Source organism: Orussus abietinus, unplaced genomic scaffold (genome assembly GCF_000612105.2).
Source record: "Orussus abietinus isolate OABI.00-Male unplaced genomic scaffold, Oabi_2.0 scaffold160, whole genome shotgun sequence".
NCBI classification, from domain to species: Eukaryota; Metazoa; Arthropoda; class Insecta; order Hymenoptera; family Orussidae; genus Orussus; species Orussus abietinus.
The window spans coordinates 144,423-160,350 of NW_019394352.1; positions in this window are offsets into that span (position 1 = coordinate 144,423).

The following is a 15,928-nucleotide window of genomic DNA, read 5'->3' on the forward strand; positions in this document are numbered from 1 at the left end:
TCATTTTAAAAAATATTTTCATTTATCCCAGACCAGAGCCAAAAATACATGTTTTTTTTTCGTATCATGAGCACTACGTTCTTCCGTGGTTCCTCCACAATGATGTGGGAAGTTTGAAACGATACGATGGACCCAGTTTGTAGAGAAGTTTGATAAATAATGTAGCATTTTTTTTTTAATATAGAATGATTCTTTTGCAACACCTTAAACTCGAACAACTGCCCATGTAAGAGATACGCGTCTCCCAGATTTTGATGCTCTGCAACGTATATATCGGAAGAAACAAGATCGGAGACGGACAATTGGGGTGCTTCCTTGTCGGTGTGCACCCTCGGGCGGGCAGCAGGCTCCAGCAAGGGGCGCCAAGTGTTTTGATGCTTGTTACTCGAGGAGGAGAGCGAAGCGCAGCCCGTTGGCTTGATAAACAAGGAGACGCGCCGCGCCGGACTCGGCCAGCCCGACCCCTACTCCGTGGCCGCGTCCTCGGTCGGCGCCGCTGGGGGCGCTGGGGGGTGCGGAGGGTGCGGAGGGTGGCGGCGATGTGGGCCCCCTTCGGGCGCGGGCCAATTTCCGAGGGGCCACCGACGCCGCCGGTAGCGCGACGCCGCGCCGAGCCGCGCCGTGGCGTCTACGCAGAGGCGTCGGCGGGTCTCTTCCGTCTGTTGTTTTCGACTGGCTCGTGACATCGTCGACAAATGCCCGCGACGCCCGCGACGCCGGTCGCGCGAGCCCCTACCGGGTACCGGCCAATTTTCGGAGCCCACCAACGCTAGGGCCGTCAATGTAAAAGGAAAATCCGCCCAAAATGTCAAAGGAGAAATGTCAAGCGACGTCTTGCCGATGCTTCTCGTTTGGAGAGACACGGTTTTTTTTTTAAATCGAGAGGCTGTGTCGCTCTGAGCTCACCTCTTCGACAAACAAATTATTTATATCGCTCCGAGGGGGGATTTACTCTGGAAATTATTCATTTTGACGATTCAAATCATGGGGAAATTAGCTGAAAATCGCAAGCAAACTTCACTGGAAATCGGTGGAAATCGCCGAGTTTAGAGGCTGAACGTCACTTGTTATCGAATCGCATTGTTCTTTATCATATGAAATACCATCGCCTGTTAAAAAGGCTACACCATAACGCACCTTGTCTTCTTTACGTCATGGACTGTGTGGGTTCTATGTACCCCACGTTCCGTAGTTCGAGGACGCCGCATAATGGAAAATCAAGATGGCGGCGCGCGCAGTTACGTGGTTTGTGTTTGGATTTTTGGGTAACGCCTCTCGAGGTGAACTAGAATGAAAAAAAAACGGCGATCTGCACTCGGGCGTGTTAAAGCGACTTAACGCAAGCGTTCGCTCGACGGAAATAGTCCGAGAGACAAGTGTTTGCGACCGCGGAAGGGGTCGGTAACGTCTTCGAGTTACGCGCCATTAAGAGCGGCGTCGGTTACGCGCCGAGTGCGCCACCGCGAGCCTGTGGCACGTACTTAACGGAGGAGTTCCTAATTAGCCGGGATTCCATCGCGCCGATTAAGCACGACCAGGCCTACCGCCGTTTCAGCGAATCGCCCGAGCTAGTAATTTCATTAACGAGCAGCGATCGACGATTCTCCCCGATTAAAGTATATCCGATGACGGGAAATCGCCCGTGAAATTTCCTCGCTATTCGAACGCCACTCGACCGTTCTATCTTACCTCATCTTACATATCATCGTATCTGAGATTACCGAATAAGAAAAACCACTATTGGTAAAGAAAACGTTGATCGGCCTCGAAGCAAGAGAAGAGGACAGATTGAGATACGTTATTCTCAATCACTCTCTTAATTTCGCACGGGGTCAACAATTGCGCAAACATTTAAACGCATTACAGGGTAAAAGACACGACGCTGAATAGAAATTTCTTTTTTCGAAAAATGCATTTTTTTATGTGGAATGGTCTCAACTCTTCCATAACCACGTGCTAAGATATCAAATGAGTCTCATTTTGTATAATAAACCGTCAAAATATTTATAAAACTTTTCTCCAAATTCGGTGCACCGAATGAGACTTTAACGCGTAATCGTGATGGTCCTAATCAAAGTTTATAAACTCGGAAAATTTCCTTCCTCGGAAAAAAAGCAACCTTTCATTTGGTTCTTGTCCAGGATAATTAACAATTTCTTCGAAAATTGATATTTCGCGAGTTAAATGTTCAATTGATTCGGTGCACCCGGAGAAAAGTTTTATAAACATTAAGACGTTTTGGTATACACAGAATGACCCTTTCATAGCACTTTAAGGTGTTCTGATATGTACCGAAATTTCAGCACGTGATTATGAAAGCTCTGAAGAAGAACGTGGTACTCATGGAATTTCACTAAAAGAAAAAAAGAACATGTATTCTTAGTTCGTCTGCGATAAATAAAAAAAATTTTTTATTAAAAATAAAATTTCATAAGCACCAAGTTCTTCCTTAGGGCTTCCATAATCACGTGCTGAACTTTCCAATTATTCGGTGCACCCGGTTTGAAGAAAAGTTTTATTAACGTTAAGACGTTTTGATATATCCAGAATGACTCGTTCATGACACCTTAAGTCGCCCAACGCCGGGCCGATCTTTACAATGTCGTTAAAAGTATTTGCGCTGCGTCTTCTCCGGCGACGCCGGCGTCGGTGTCGGCGGCGTCGCCGAGGGAGCGCACCCCGATGCTCGGTGCCACGCCATCCCCTGGCGAGGCACACCGACACGCCTTCACTAGTGTGCGGCGACGTGTGGCGATGTGTGGCGACGCCGGCAATGCCGGCGATGCCGGGAACGCGCGGCAAGCATAGATACAATAAATGGCGTCAAGATCCGCGTCGCCACGACCCGGCGCGCCGCTCGTCGCGAATTCGCACCGCGGCCCGGCCCGGCCACCCTTACATATAGGGCTGCCGAACGCGCCACGCGGCCAGTCTTCCGCGACCGCCACCCGCGTCACCACCACTCGCTGCCGATACCTGTCGACCGACCACCACTAACGACGCAAGGGCTGCGACAGCGACTCGGAAATCGTCGTCGCATGCTCCTTGCAGGTTCATTAAGCTTCCCAGTCGGTGCCAATCTCTCGAACGCACCTGCGGATCTGCATCCGGATCTACTAGGGGTGAATACGTTACAAGTATTACGCGACCCAGGCTGTCCAGAGTGTCGGGGGCCTCGCACGCTGCACTTTTTTTTTTCTCTGTATTCTTGGGGAACCCCAAAGCAACCCCCCGGCGAATTTAATTTTTTCTGCTTTGTTGCGTTCCTTTTTTTTTTCAGTTTGCTCCTTTTTTGTGGAGACTGCAATGCTGTTAGATGGTATTATGTGGCTAGTGTGCGGGGTTTATGTGTGGTATTAGTTTCATTGGATAGTAAAATTGGATTTAATTGGGTTTATTAGTTCATGGCCTTAAGTCGCGAGTATTAGTACGGGCTTGACTCCTCTGGGACCTGGATATTCAGGAAATTTTATCCGAAAACACTGCTGGACATTCTTGACGGCTTATTTATGAAGAGTATTGTAATGTTTGCGAATTCTTTTTAAGCAGATGCTGGTATAATTGCGATGTTTTGTTAATTAGTGCAGAGTGCGTGAAGTTGAAGGTGACGTGCTGGGGACTTACTGATTTTCACCGATTTTTATATGCATATTTTTTACACACATGTGATACATCACTTTTAAGGAATGTAGATGCTATGGTAAAACGGATAGGTTAATTTCTTTTGTTTTTAACGAGATTTGAAGAAGTGGTATTTTTTGTTCTTACGTGTCAAAAAGCTTTCCTAATATTATGCAATATTCTGTATAAATGTCACTTTTTACAGTTTGGGTTTACCGATACTTAATACCTGGACTAATACTTGGACTGTAAATGGCTCCCTCGATTCGAAAGTGCGAGGCTTCGGAAGATGTGAGAAGCTAATTTCGTCGGTAAACTCGCACGGTAAATAGCCACTTACGGACTCCCTTAACGATAGATAATCCGACAAATCGGCGTACATAAATGTGGTGTGAAGATCTCGCTCAGCTATTACGATGATTGCTTCAAAGGAAACCTCTAAACTTTCTATTATCGAGCAGAACTCGACAATGACCAGGTGCCACGCAACATCGCGAGAATAGCACTCGAGGGAGCTAATTTTACAAATTAGAATTTGGTTTTGAAGTTCTACCATTGCAAATTATACCGAGAAACGTGACCACTGTTACGCTCTATACTATTCCAGAAAAGGTATGCAATTAAAGACAGTAATTATGTTCTTTCCGTGTCAATTTCGATAAGTTTTCGTAATTAATCAGGTTCTCAGGATTTTCGAGGTTAGGGCACACGGTACCACCTGAATTTCCACACGAACTTATGCAACCAGGGTACAGTTTACCAAGGAAACAGTAATTTAAGAAAGACGTGACTGCAATGATTATTTGGAGGCGATAAATCATTTATGGGGAAAATGTTATCTCCATTATTTTCTACACTGTAAATAATTTGAATTCATAAAATGTTGATGAAAAGTGGAGTAGGAGGAGTGTTAATTCGAGAACAGAACGCCGCGACGATTTAGCTTGATTTTCTGATTTATGGTTTCGGGATGTCCGTCTTGGAGGTCGTGATTTTCCCGGGCGTCGCGGCGCTCCTGTTTTGAACGGCGCTAATGGCGCATGCGCGCTTCTTACGCCAACTCGCAGAGTTTCGTTGCGGGGATCGCAACAAGTAGAATCCAACGTGACGATGGGCAAGCACCTCGAAGCCAACGACCCGACAAATTCCGCCCGAGGAACCCTCTCGATGAAACTAGGCAAACACCATTTAAAGGAGTTCCAAATGGATCCTTCGCTGCTCCCCACTAAAATTAATTTCTCGTTATTTTTCAAACCTAATGCGCATAAACGTCTAAAACTATGACTTATACATTATACCTACGCTAAGGGGATACTTTCGTGATAATGAGAGTAACTATTTGGAAGTGAATTTGGATTTTCTTGAGATTTAAACATGGCCCATCTGATCGGTCGCGCCGCCATCTTGTTTTTTTAAATTGCACGTAGAAGTAGGAATCCATAACTTCCGCAGCCGAATGCGATTTTTACACGTCGCAAATGGTTCTCTCGATCTAGATATACGCCTATCAGAGATTCATTAACTTCAAAGGACTGTAAGAAAGTAATTTGTCCGCGAAGGCACGCGGTTAAGAAGTCATTTTCGAAATCTCTTAACTCGTAGAAGATCGGTGGGGCATGCACGAAATTTCGCGGCAGAGATCGCAACAAGTAGAATCCAATGTGACGATGGGCAAGCACCTCGAAGCCAACGACCTAGCGAACTCGAGAAACCTGGCCCACTTCGAGGGAACCGAGAAAATACTATTTTTACCGAAATTAGGAAACAGGAACTGCATCCTTAAAATACATCTTCAAACGGTAAAAAAAAGATCAGACAAGGCGATGAAGTATTTAAGTGACAGCCTCCCATATCATCTCAATCATAAAAACGTAAATCCTGAACTCTTTCAATCATGTTCCATAACATCAACTCTTCTTAATCAACATCGTTCAATCCGAAACATCGGTTTCCAGGCCCTCGATCCCCTTTCTTACCGTCCCCCCTCTCAAATAGAAAAAAAAAGAAACTCGGCAAAAAAGACTCCCTCAAGGCCCCCAACCTGAAGAATCTGGAAAAATAATTAAAAATGCCGGGCAAAGAATTCCCCTCGGGGAGTGTCCTTCCATTAGCTATTTGCCCATATTTTCGTTTGATTTTCATCTTCCATTGTCACCGGAAAAAAGACTCGGTGGTTTCAATCGGGCGAGACAAAGTAAAGAGCCTCATTCCCTTTGTCAAAATGTCCGCCGCGGCGTGAAACGCGCTTTAGGCGGCCGTCGACGCCCGGATCGAAATAATTCGGTTTGACCGAGTTGCAGCAATCGATATTCCCTAATCGGAATATCTCTAGGGCGCGCGGTCGTCCGCCAGGGGGCGCGGGACGCGTCGAGACGGTTAAAGTTAGAAGAGGGGCGCCGGCGCCCGGCGGCGCCCCGGACGGCCCGTGGCGCCGACGGTGGCGCCAGCGGCGGAGCTACTCGGAACTCGCGCGCGCCCCGCCGATATCTGCCAGGAAGTTGCGGGTCTCACGAGTCGCACCTGTCCCACCATGCCTCTCTCTCCTGCCCGCTGGATGGAGACGCCGACCCTCTCTCTCACGCAGCGGACGCGCGCGTTTCCAGGGTATCGAGTCGTCGCGACGGCCAGGTGCGGGGAACCGTGGCCGAGGCGCCTCGCGACTTCCGGTCTGTCTGGCCCCGCCTGCCGCTACTCGACACGGTCGGCGCGCTCTTTTTATACGCTTTATCTCCTCGTCTTTTGTATGGGTTTTTTTTTTATTACTCGGGTTTATATAAGAGGAGGCGTCATCGCGCCGAGGGGAAGAAAAGAAAAACCCGCCGACCGGTGTTAGGCGATTAAATTAATCGATTAAATTTCTTTTCTCGACAGCTGATTCGAACGATTCCTGAATCGGTCGTTATTACGTCCTTATCGCGATCGCTCCGCGTTTTTAGCTTTGCCCGATAATTTAGTTTCCGATCGATACGCCGTTTTTCTCGAATTTACATCACGGGTTGGATGATGTGAATAATATATAAACGCGGAGCAGGAGTAAAAAGGCACCGTTAACGAGCTTAATTCTGGATCCCGTTTTGATCGTGAAGACTCAGAGTTTGCGCTTTCGACGTAACCCTCTTACCGTTGTATATTGTTCGAGCTCTTTACCATTTTTTGGGTACTTTAAAAGGCCGAAAGTAAAGTTCGGGGATGGCTACATGAATCGATCTCATTTAAGATATTCTTACTGAACATTACGAGGTTAGTTTGGCTTATGCTTCGTCTTGTAAATGCCTTCTAAGAGTATGATGTCACCTGTACGTCATGGTAGAGCATAAGTTCATGGACGCATTTTTTTCAAGCGAATTTTCATTGAAAATAACTGCATGCTTAAATGAAACTGCTGAACAGTCGGCAAGGAGTAATTAACAATGCCGAAGAATGCATTATCAATTAATACGTGGGTTCGTGACAAAAAAAATATACATATATTTGAGCCTTTATAAATTTAACCGCGAATTTATTAAATGTCTCAATATGATTATTCGACATATTCTATCGTCTGGTATTATGTCGTGTATACAAAAACGGCGCCAATATTTCTAATAAATGCGTATGTTTGGTGAAATCTACGTCGGTTGAGCACCTCCATGTTGATACAAGTAGAACGGTCGAATTTCGGTCAACATCGAATCCTCGTGACGGCCAGGTACGAGGAATCGCGTAGACACGTCTCGGTGCGTCGCGGCGCCTCGCGACTTCCGGTCTGTCTGGCCCGGCCCACCGCCACTCAACACGCTCTCGGCGAACTCTTTTTATACACTTTATCCCTCTACTTTTTTTTATTACTCGGGCTTATGTAACAGGCCGCGTCATCTCGGCAAGAAAAAGTCGCACGAGATGAGCATACGAGAACAGTTTGAGGTTAGGGATAACCAGCAAATAAAATGGCCCAGTTTCGAAGACCGTTATCATTTCCACGTTTTATCTTTCATTTAATATCTCTCATTCTGGAATTCTTTAGCATCACGGTAGAAAAGTGTCCTTAAACGAAGCCTATAATTGCAATTGGAGGTTAGACACCTTCTTGTAGGCGAAGCGGTTGTTTCGATAGGATCGAATCATCGGCTCGAATTTTGTTTATACATTTTATCATTTATTCACACTAGCCGTACCAGCGGCGGGTCAGTTGACCGTTCTTCAGTTCTTTCGATAGAATCGAATCATCGCGTCCAATTCCTTTTTTTTTTATTACATCTTATCATTTATTCATTATCTCTAATTCGTGAATTCTACGGCAAACTGTATCCTTAGAGTAGATTTATAGGTACGATTGGAGGTTAGACATTTTTATTGCAGGTAGAGAGGTTCAGTTTCGGTTATAATCGAGTCATCGCGTCGAATATTGTTTACACATTTTATCTTTTATTGATTATTTCTAATTCGTCAACTCTACGGCAAAATGTACTCTTAGAGTAAGTGTATAAGTACGATTGAAGGTTAGACATTTTTATTGCAGGTAAAGCGGTTCAGTTTCGATTACAATCGAGTCATCGCCTCGACCAGGTGTGGAGAAGTGGCGCCTCGCTACTTCCGGTTCGTCGCGACTCGGCACGGTCGACTAACTCTTTTTCTCACTTTTATAACCTTCTTTAAGTCGCTTAAGGAGAGACGCTATCGCGCCAACAAAAAGGAATAAAGGAATTAGGGCAGGAAATCGAAGACTCCCAGTTTAGGTAGGTAATACGGTCCAATTTCGATTAGAATAGAATCGTCGCATCGATCAGGTGCGGAAAACCGCAAACGCGGCGCCTCGCTACTTCCGGCCCGACGTCCGATCGACCTACCGTCATTTATTTCCATTTTTTGTTTTCCATCCTATTACACGTATGTTTCTTAAATATTAATACAGCATCTTTTAAATGTTAGTAATGGGTTAACGTATTCTATCGGGTGAATGTTTTCATACGATGAAAACGCGGAAAAGCCACCAGACAGGAGGTGCCTCATTTCGCTCCACATTACCCTACCTATTTCAAGAATGAAATATTCGCGATTCCTAGAATCACTTAACCTTTGCGTCGCGGTTATTCCTCGAAATATCTCCTACGCAAATATTTTCAACGGAGTTTATTATTTCACGGAGAACAAATGATTCCTCTGGAAGGACCCGTATCTTAGCTGGCCAGTTTCAACTTCTAGACGCTTTCCATACAAACAACCAACAGGTGACTCTCCCGAGCTGGGCGGCTTAAAAACTTTTTCACTACCGAAGTTGCCCTCTGATACTGAACCTTCGAATTGTTAGAAAGTAGTTTTCAGCGGGGAGTAACCGGAAACTGTGTTGGCTCTTAAGACGGCTATACACGTAACGATAAATCGTAGCGATTCATGATCTATGCAATTAAATTCTTCAACAACGTCCACACGTCGTCCACGTGATTATTAAATTTATACAGATCGATTTGCATATATTTATTGTTACGATTTAGAATTACGCATGTTGTCACCTTTTACCGATCAAAGTTCCATTTTTCTGATTTGAGGCGATACAAAAGTGGCGTCCGAGGGTCCTTTTATGAAATTTCTCTTCGAACGGAATTGTTCGAAACTTTACCCCCTTAATATGAATTCCTTAAGAAACGATCCGACACCCATTAAATTTCATTTTATAAAATTTCTTCATAAATATCTTATATTTTATTTATGAAAAATGAAATTTCATGGCGGTCGTCAGACCCTTTCATTGAGCGTCCATAATTCCATGGAAAAATCTCAAACGTTCGAACTCTCTCAGCAACTTTCATATCACCTTAACACATGTCCTACCGTATGACTAAAATTAGTAATTTCGCCCCCAATCGCCAACCGTAAAATCACCGATATAAGTAATTTATGTCTTGTAGCGAATAAGTGACTACAGTTTCTATAAATCGAAATGCCCTAAAATAATCCACAGACGTTAACGAAAGACGGCCGAATTAATGCCGACCGTTAGTCGGCGCAGAAACATGCCGGTCGGATGTGTACCACTTGGAAGTCAGCCATCTTGTGTTGTGTAACACCGTCAGATCCTAATTTCACGTCGAGTTCCTAATTTACTGGAGAACAGAGTGTATAGTCGCGTGTTTTCAAGAATCGACGCGATCTTCGTTTACGGCGTAGACAAAGAATTCATAAGTCCCATAGAAGCCCAGATTCTATGTTAGCGCTTGATGCTCTAAAAGTTGGCTAACAAACCAGAAGTGGGGGTAAAAGAGAGATCGCATGTGTTAGCCAACGATATCTCACATTCGGGAGGAAGAGAGACGCATATAGAAAGGCAAGTATTGGGGGTAAGATAAAGAAAGAATGCAATTCGCTATATATCGCCATAAGATTAAGAGAGATGGAGAGATGACTACAGCGCCGCCATCTGTTGGCTAACGTACTATTTATCGAGCATCGAACGTCCGTATCCTTCTGGGCTTCCATGGAGACTTCTGAATTCTTTGACGTAGATCTAAAAGATCCGTTGTGCGATCTCGGACGCACTTTGGACCCTCTTAGAGGGGCTCGGTCGGTTGCAAGTCTGGCCTCGACGGAACGACTCGGATTCCTGGTAAAGGTTCAGACTCGTGTAGGACGCGCGACGTCTGGATCGGCGGGCGCCATTGCCGAGCGATCATTCTATTTGCCCCTTCGGCGTTCCCGAGCTGACATTCTTCCGGCCGAGTCTCGGACACGCAATGCCACGAAACTGCTCGAGACGCGAGCAATGTACTGGCGTAGCCGTTAAGGTGTTATGAAAGGGTCATTCTATATATAGAAAACGTAAAAATATTTATAAAACTTTTCTTCAACCTGGATGCACCAAATCATTTGAAACTTCGGCACGTGATCATGGAGGCCGTAAGGAAGAACCCGATGCTTATAAAATTTGTTTTTTCACAAAAAAAAATGTACTCTCGGTTCAGGTCTGTGATGAATAATAACAATTTTTTAGTAATAATGAAATTTCATGAGCCCCGCGTTCTTCCTTAGCACGTGATTGTGGAGACCCTTAGAAAAAACGTGTTGCTCGTAAAATTTCATTTTTCAAAAAGTTTCTTTATCTAACCCAGTCTAGAACCAAAGATACATAAATGTTTTTAATTTCATGATCACGTTCTTCCTTAGGAATAAATAATTTCCAGACTCCTTAACGTGTTCTACGTTCATAATCTCACATCGCGACTTACGTACAATATGGGACGGTTTCATGAATTTACCAAAGTCTCGATTCCTCTGTCTTTTTATAGGTTAGGAGTATTTTGCACGTAGAAACTTAATATAGAATACACATTTTTTTTCAGCAATTAAATTCAAAGCAATCGTATACTTGATGGTCGTTGCTTAATCCGATTCTTTTATTGTTAGAGATCTGAGGGAGATATCGGATAAGTAGAACTTATGGAATCAAGAACTACTCGGTAGAGTTTCGCGCCAAGTGCACGTACAAGTGCGAGGCGCGCTCCTTGTTATCCTGCGAATTTGGTTTTCTCGCAAAACTCGGGTCTGCGTGCGGAATGCGATGTAGTATATATAGGGAGATATGTATTGCACAGAACTTGGTCCGCAGTATGCAGGGCGCAATACATAGCTCCCGGTATGGTGTCCGCGATACGCAGGGCGTACCGCACGCATTGCAGGCGCCGTATGCGTAGCGGCGCTTCGTTCCGCGGCGCGACGCCTCAAGAATGGCGCCACACGCCGCGGAATGGCAGCGGGAATGCGAGTAATCCTCGTGTTTGGAAATAGAATGAAATAAAAGCATCGAATGAATGGACCGCGCCAGCTTCTGCTGAGCCAATGAGCCGATCTCGGTGGCGCCCTCCACCCTCCGGGAGTGGACGACGGAAGCGCATAGTTCGTTTTTGCGTTTCTTTTTTTTTTTTTAAACGCCACTATAATGGTTCCAGTTTGAACGATGGTTTCTATCATCCGTCTTAATGGCGGGTTTTAACGAAACGTAACTATGGCGGACTGTCCCTAAAAAACGCTTATTAAAGAAACATCATTGTGTTGACTTGTCTCCAAATGACGTTTTTAATGAACTGCGCCATAGTGGTTTTTCTCTGGGCCACATTTTTTTTTTACGAAACGCTAGGGTTGTAGCTACCCCTGAATCGCGTTTATTTAACGAAACGCCAATATAGTGGCTTTTCTTCGAGTGGTTTTTTTTTCAACGAAACGTCACTGCAGTGACTTGTCTATGAATGGCGTTTTTAACATAACGATTTAAATCATGAAACGCCAATATAGATACTTGGAAATTGAATTAAATATCAACATCGAGCATAAAGCACAAGTCTTTACCAAATGAAAATCCTAACATTTTTCTAATGCAAAAAAAATCGCGACTTCCGCCACTAAATGTTGCCAACGTAAGCTAAAAGTCGCCCAATGATAAATAGTTACAACTGAAGGCCGTTTGTAGTAAGGCGATAATATTATTAATATGGGATTATAATAAAAAGCACGATTCAGGCTATAAATTTGTATCATGTAACAATGTTAATAGTACAATTTGAATTAAATGGTAATTTAAGACATTAACAAATCCGTTAATAGTTTAAAACTCGCCCAATCCGCGACTTGCGACTACGTTAGAAAAGTTGTCGCGAAAATTCAATTGAAAAAGGGAATTTCTGATAAATCGCTCGATTTGGCCTCTGTGTCCCGAATTAGCCTCACCTAATCGAAGTCGCCGGGAATGCCTCGGGCGGCATCCTTCCTTACCGATCGAGCTTTATGGCCTTATCCCTCTATAACTGTTCGATATCCATTGCACGAAATAGCATACCGAATGAAATTGTAATATACCGAACGTTCATGCATCATTCAGTCGGCGGAAGAAGGTCTATTGTTTCGGAAAAAGGGAGTGGAAGTTTGCGGGCTCGGAAGAATCTTATATAGATGTTAGGTTATGGTGACTTTTAATGGGTCTGGTTAAGCGGATTGAATTTCAACCATTTCAGAGAAACGAGTCGGATGCATTCTGCGTGTTAATGGACGTTTACGTAAATTTATTTTCTGAGCTATGGCTTTTAACGGCGCTAAATAAGGGGGCCGAAAAATTTTGGACGAGCCTGTATGCGGAACTTGCATTATTTCGTAGAAGAGGACCGACCACGCTCCAAAGAATCTTACTCGGAAAGAGATATGAAGCTCCGATAATCTCCAATTATGCCGTGTACTAGGAAACAGGGGATTTCGAAGCCTGTTTCGAGCTCGGCAACAAAAGTCGCAGTTTCCCAAAGAAGGGAAATCCTGAATGACTTCACGCGGGAGAGGAGAGAACCGGAAGTGGCAGCAATTTGGAACAGTGGTCTTTTAGGTAATTCCACGAAGTAGTATAAAGAGAAATAACGCCTACGGTTCCACTGAAAGTGGCCTCAGAATTTTCAACAAGGTGAGCTTCCGGTATTTTGTGATATCACGTCAAAGTTCACATAAAAAAGCACCACCCTACCAAGCACTATGTTACAGGTACATAACACCGAAATAACATAACATATTGCGAAAGTTATTCAAAAGATACATTGATATCATACAATCCCAAATTATTATCATTTCGCAAGATTGTTACAAACCTACACGAAGAAAAATAAAGGGCCTTAAAGTTAAAGAAGCCTTTCCGGCGCAAATTGTTATTACGATACGGTTAAAAAGTGTCCCATTAACGGATTAATCCAGTTAATTTTACTTTCTTACGTGTACAATTAGCGGAAACATTTCTGTAAAAGTTAGCCGTAACCGTAGCTGAAAATGTCGGTTAATATTAATAGCGACGAAACTGGTACATATAAAGTATTGCAACATTGTAAGTGCAATGAAAAATATCCGTAGACATTACAGATTCGGTTTGTTAGGTTCATATTTTTATTTTCAGACAGATTAAAAATATTTGTAAGCCTTACAGAAGAAATCCTCAGATTTAATAGACTCAACGGGTTAAGGGCAACATATATTTATCCATAACTCTTTCAAATACCTATATTTAAAAGGATAAAATCTGTACATTTTGCAGATTTTCCAGTAAGTTTAACAGATCTTTTCTTCTCCGTGTATTTAACGGTAATATCGTTGTGACGAATCCGTGTTTGGTGGTCGGCGTTCCGTTCGTTACGCAAGGAGTCGATTCTGTAACTCGAATCTAATGAAAATGCTGAAAAGTGAGTACCTCCTGCGATTCCGGACCTTTCACCGCGATGAAAATGTGAGAAACTTCGCGTGAAACTAGTCGATGAGCTCTCGAACCGAGTTCTTTCAGTCTAGAGATTTCACATTTTCACTCGGAGGATATAAAATCAGGTAAATAAATTCGTGCGACGTGACAGTGCGAGAAATGAGCACTCTCACTAAAAATACAGAATCGATCCTCAGACTTTACATGGAAATTTCCTAAGAAGAGCAGTGAACTCTCGGAATGACCTAACGGAAGGGCACTGCAAATTTTGAAGGAGCCTGTATCGAGTTCGGCGACTGAGGTGGTCCTCGATCGGCATTCGATCCCTACTATCGGAGACGACCCTGGCCCCAACTTTCCGACTGTCCGACAGAAGAGGGAGGTTAATAAGACAAAGAGAGGAAGACGGGAGGGGGGCCTGATTGCTAGCCGACCGCGGCTCAGACGCCAGACGTACATAACTAAATAACTTCCGAAATTCTATATCATTTCGAGGCGAGATGCGCCGTGGAAATAATGCGTCTAGACGCCGGCTGGACGCGACTTGGCCAGGGAAGGAAACGTAATGGAAGCGACGTGCGACGCCGAGATCGAACACTGCGGATTGAATACTGATTCGAATAGGAATTTTCTTACCTATTTCGAAATTCACGCCACGAAGAAAATCTACTCGAATGTAACATTTATCGATCATATCATTTTTCCATCGTATGCAGGAGGCTATGTCAATATCTGAAAATGTTTCAGAAATTCATTTTAAGGGGAATATGAAAGTGGTACGATCGTTTGCGAAGCTTTCCTCCGAACGGTCTTTACCGAATCGTTTGAATGTTTGAAAATGAAGGCCCCATGGAAGGTCTTACAGCCCGTGATATTTAATTTTTTATAGAAAATTCATAAAATATTAATAATTGAATGTAAAAGAATTGGTATGGGTGTCGAAATCTTCCTTAAGGTCTCCGTGGTGAAATTGTAAACGATTCGGGAGAACCAGTTCGGGGAAAAATTTCATAAATGCCCCCTCGGACGGCACTTTCGTATCACCTTAAGGCGTTGTGAAATTGCGTTTTAAACGTGGCGCCACCTGGCGCGAACCAAAGCGGGTTCTCGAACTAAAAGAGGTGATGGCCGCTGTGTGCACACCCACGACATCGGTATTACGGGTATGCACCGTAGACACGTATGATTGAACTTTTCTGAATTAGTTCTCACGCGGAAGTTGCGGAGATCCTGTGGGTTTAATTATAAAGTCGTCCGCAGGGAGACGTACGGCGGAGAGCTCGCGGATTACAAAATCCGCGTTTCCGTCTATCGGACGGAACGGGTTTCTAAAGTTAGAGAATTTATGAGCCGCGGCGCGGCGCTTCCTCGCATTTCAACTAATTTCCACCGGCCATTTGCATACCGACTGGGGAACGGGTTTGCCGTCAACGTGGAAGCCCACGCGAGAGCGACCGAGCCCCGAGTCTTTCGCCGATCCTGGAATCGTCCAAGAGCTCGACTTATCGCCGATTTCTTCCCGATCGGCTCTTGGAGTCACCAGGCAACGTCTTCTAGTTTTCCAAAAATCAGCGGCGCCATTACTTTTGGTTGAAGGAAACACCTTTTACACAGAGTAAAACCTTTATTCCAGCAAATACAAGAATATTGTTCACAATCAGGAAACTCGGTAGACTTTTGCGCCAAGTATGCACATTTCCATACGTATACAAGTATACTCCACGTCTTTCACGTGAAAAACCTTCCTATACGCAGTCTTCCTCCAGACCAGATCTACAATTCCCTAAAATCAGAAGCGTCATTGTTATCATTCTAATGAAATATTTTCTATTAACAGTAGAACATTCGCTTGACCGAATACAAAGATGTCGGCGAAAATACAAGTATACGGTATGTTTTCATTATACGTTACCCGGCAGTTTTGCAGGTAAATCCTATTTCTGCAGTTCCTCTCCAAGCCGCGTCTAATTTCCTGAAATGAACAGCGGTATTATTTTTAGTTATGAAAAAGATCCTTCGTTAACATGTTGACGTCGGGAAAGAATCTCATTTCCTACTAAAATGGCGTCACGGACGGGAAATATGTCTCGTTAATACTTCGCAGTGGGCTAATGTGGC